The 4,513-nt window shown below is 41.0% G+C and overlaps 1 protein-coding gene across 3 annotated transcripts in view; it reads right to left on the bottom strand.

Moving 5' to 3' along the window:
• Positions 1 to 2,157: 2,157 nt before the first annotated feature.
• Positions 2,158 to 4,513, bottom strand: part of LOC121298066 (semaphorin-3A-like) — a 58,479-nt gene continuing 56,123 nt past the window's right edge. For all 3 annotated transcript variants that reach the window (XM_041224847.1, XM_041224848.1, XM_041224849.1), the window contains one exon: positions 2,158 to 4,513. This exon is cut by the window's right edge and continues 2,196 nt beyond it. The gene's annotated coding sequence lies outside the window, so the exon portion shown is untranslated.

The following is a 4,513-nucleotide window of genomic DNA, read 5'->3' as shown; positions in this document are numbered from 1 at the left end:
TGAGTCTTTAGTTCCGTATGTTTGACATTCTCTACTGGACAATTAAAACGGATGAGCAAATTTGCCTGTTCCTGTGCCTTAAATTGCGCTTTCTTGGTTTCTTTTAACACAACTGCTGGTTTACAACTAATTGCAATACAAAAACTGTAAGCAATGTAATAGCGCAGCGAACACGTCCTCGTCCACTTCACTGACTCTGTCCAGCTCTGAGAACCACTTGCATCGGTTCATTTGTGAACCTCTTTATCAGAGAAATGCTGCTATTTGCACGAGACATAATAATAATAATAATGATGAAAACATTTTGTTTTGTTTATGCATACAGATATTAATAGATAAATAGCGACCCCAATCTAGGAAAAGTCCTAAAATATTATAGGGGCAAAAAAAGTGTCAATGGAAACCAGGTCGTGTCAAACACACCCGAAAATAATAGCAGTGTTAACACTGTGCCTAGTCTCAGCAACAAAATAACAGATCTGTATATATATATATATATATATATATATATATATATATATATAGAGAGAGAGAGAGAGAGAGAGAGAGAGAGAGAGAGAGAGAGAGAGATATCATTAGTCACCGTGAAGAGAAAATGTTTTTAAAATAAATAAACTAAGCAAGATTTTGCACCATTTGATTATGTGAATATCTTGTCATCATGTCATTGTGTCAGAATTGCAAGAAGTCTTTGCTTTGTTTTAAAGAGCAACACTGTGCGTCAGCATTCCCCTGAAGAGCTCACCTGTGCTTTCTGTAATACCTGTTCAAGCAGCGCTTACTTTGTCCACATGGTGTCGCCATGTGCGCAGTAAAAAACTTCATGGCAGACTACAATGAAACAGAAATAACTTGCTTCTGCGTTTACAAATCTGTAGTTCTTGCATGTTTGCTTCACAGCTACATCAAAACTAGATAAGAATGATTATAATTCATTTCACTACATTTCCTACATACTCCTTCAGCTGTATTTGCAATACATGTGTTGTTATTAACACAATAGTATCACTACGTAACACACCATCCCTAGTTTTCCGGGCACATGGTATTCCTGACATATATTCTGTGAAATACAGAAGCTGCATCTCCCTTCAGTCAAGATCGGCAAGACAGTATATCTGACATAGAAGAAGCCTGCTGTCTTAGGAGCTTCAGAACCAGGACTTCTGATATTTTTGCCAGGCCGTGTGCAGAGAGCTGATTTAGGGTCTCTCTGAGTCTTTATAAACCGATGAGTGGAAATCCAAATGTTGCTTCATCTATTTATCAAGCATAATTGAAGGGAAGCATCAATTTGTAAGCCTTAGTAATAGATTGCAATCAGCCATGGCACTGTCATCTATCCAGTGACAGTTTCATTGAGACAAATGTCTTAGTAAAGCCAGAGTACAATGCAAAAAAAACAGTTACTTTTCTGTACTATTAGAAACAATTACAGAAGAATGACACAAAGCCACAGAGGATTCAATTGTTGATTCGTTTACTCAAAACAGCCCTGGACGGCCCAGGTTTTACACTTGCAGAGTACCCTTGTGACGTCACCCCTCAGTAAAGTATAGCCCATGCTTGCTGCGGACGGCTCATTCAGCTGACAAGCTGACAGAACGCAGTATCTGCCCTGCAGAACATGTGGCTGCTGCCTCAGCTTTACCCTGATATGCGGTTAGACCTCACAGTCGGGGCTTGCTGGAGGGTCCTGGGGCTGTACCGCTGATCCAGAAGACAGGTCACAGATGACACTTGACCACCGAACAATCAGGCAGTTTAATATATTCCAAACAGCCGGAATGATTAGAAACACAAGCAAACTTAATTAAACCAGCAAGTGCTGGCTGGGTAATTGCAGTGGGGCCAGGATAGTGTCAGCTGTAGTTGGTATTCCTGCAATATGGCGGTCAGTTCTCCTTCTGTAGATCCTCATTGAATAACTGCATGGTTGTTGTGTATAGAATGGTACAATACTGCTCTTGTATCTGCTGTGCGATTTATAACTTTGTCTTACTCAGTGTGCTTGACCTATTCTCTGTTCTCTGCAGGGTGGCCTTCCAGCATTCTCTCTCGTGATGTTTTTGGTTGGATTCTGTTGTAAGAGTGTTTGTTAGTGTGAGGGTTGAGTTTCATGCTAGCTGTCAATTTGAACTAAGAGAGACAAATTGATGCGCAAAGGGAGGCATTTTATTATAAGGGGGTAAAAACAAACAAACTGTTAGCAAACAGCATCCTTCAAAATAACAGACATACAAAATATATACAGTTCCAAAAACCATATCAATTTACATTACAAAAAAAAAAGAAATTAAATACACAAAATATTAACTTAATAGACGTACCCATGCTGTGAACATATTACTATTATTCATATTATTATCATATTATTATGATGTGTCAATTACATCTACAGGATGTAAATGAGGTCAGGCTGCTTCAGTAGCACTGGTAGTTTTAAATTATTTCCGTCGTATTTTAACTAGTACTGAAAATGCATTCCGTGTTAAGCAATGTCTGAGAATCACCGGAGTTCCACTTTGCAGACGTGCTCTTTGCTAGTCATTCTCCAAACATCTGCTTCTTTTGTAACAATAAAAGAATGTCAACACTAGATTCGCTATCACTGGGCCCTTCTATGAAAGGAATGCTCCTGTTTCTACCTTAGTATACCACCTGGCAGCACAGTTTAAACATGCACAAAGTGTTGTGAAACCTATCAATACATTCTTCAAACTCCACATTGCTAGCTATAATGCTTCAAACATTAATGCACTAGGGGCGTGACAATCAATGCATGACATATCGTATCGCAGTACAGGTATGTACAGGTATGTATTGTAGCTTATTGCCCAAATGTTTATTGAATGAAGAAGTGTGTTTTATACTGTAGTTGCAATGAATACACATTCTTCTTAACTCAATACATTTTTGTCTTTTGACAAAATAGTCCATCATTAAATGAACATTTGATTTTATTATGCATGTAAGTAACCCATCAGACCGTCACATGTATCGTGATGCATATCGTGACATGTATCGTATTGTGATATTAGTGTGTCGCTTCCCACCTACTCAGCACTGTAGGGTTTATAAAATACATTTGCTTCCAAGACCACAGAGGCCACTAATTCAGGAATTCAGCAGAGAAGTGAAAACTGTAAGGTAAGAAAGTTCATCACAGAGGCCAGTTCAGTCTTTGATTGTCTTTCTGATGCTGGGAGGAAATTTGTAGAAACTTCAGTTTCTACTTCTTCAGTTTCTACTTCTCAACTGAAGAAGAGACCTTCATGGTCCTGATAGCTTGTGTACTTTATATAAATATTCAGATATACAGATGACTTTTTGTTGTACAACTTGCACGTGGACCAGCGTGGCTTATCCTGCTGTGTATTCCAAAGTACAAAAGTATAATCCTATGTACTCAGGTAGGATCTGTGTTTTTGATCAAGACCCTTCATTTTCTGAAACACCTTAAAGCCTCCTCAAAGGAAAAATGACTTAAGCCGACAAAAATAAACAGCGGGAAGGGATGCAGTCTACTGTAGAGGTCTGGAAAGGATCGCCGCACCTCTGTCCTTGTGAGGGTTTGGATTCAGACTATGCTGTTGTTACCAGAGAACCTCGAGCTGCCTGGAACTCATGAGCAGTGCAATACGCCAAGAGGAATCCCAGTGTGAGTGGCTGGACTTGGGGGTGGCAGGTTGACAGGCAGCCAGGCTTTTCCCCTGACCTCACCGGATTCTTAAACAATGAGTCAACTGCTAATGCAACTCATGAAGTCTCACCAGCCCGTATAATCGACTGGGACAGCAGTTTAAGAAAAGCAGTGGACAGGGTAATGGGAGAAAAGCTGCCTGAAATGGAGGTCATTCAGAAACTTGATGCAACGTGATTGTTTATAATAACTGCACTATTATGTAACTGTAAGAAATTGCTCGGTCATTCTGATTTAATCCAGGGCTGCTGCCACTGCGGGTAAAGCCTTGGAGTGATTTTACTGTGGACCCTCATTAGACTCAAGGAAGGGTTCCCTTGTCAAGCGAACCTGAAAGGCATCATGTTCATAGGGACAAGCAGCGAGCCTTGGTCGGTTGGCATCCTTCATAATCGGTTAGCATTAAAAAAGCTGCATGCTGACTTTACAATACCCCCATTTAATACAAAGCAACTTGAAGCAAGTTGTAAGCTGCAGAAAATGTGCCTCTTGGATGAAACTCCCAGAACACATTGCAGCCAGCTGAGCAGCTCCCCACTTCAAAGGCAAGCGCGCTCGCTTTCTAATCCAGCCTTGATTGATTTTCTCCGGGTTTGCTGCCACCCAGTCCCACTGTTCTGCGGTTCCAGGCACCTTGCCACTCAGCCACCGCATCAAATCAAGAGAGCATCTGCTCTGAACCCAAGCCTCTTCCTATGTGGGAGCGGCGGGCTGGGAGGAACCCTTTGATCTGCTGGCCTGCTTTCTTCAGGGAGCCCTGTTTACTGTTACTACATGGATTCCAGATCAGAGCTGTGGATTACTCACAGT

The sequence above is a fragment of the Polyodon spathula genome, chromosome 23 (assembly GCF_017654505.1).
Source record: "Polyodon spathula isolate WHYD16114869_AA chromosome 23, ASM1765450v1, whole genome shotgun sequence".
NCBI lineage: Eukaryota > Metazoa > Chordata > Actinopteri > Acipenseriformes > Polyodontidae > Polyodon > Polyodon spathula.
The sequence above is the reverse complement of the archived record's forward strand: the minus strand, read 5'-3'. Positions and strand labels throughout refer to the sequence as shown.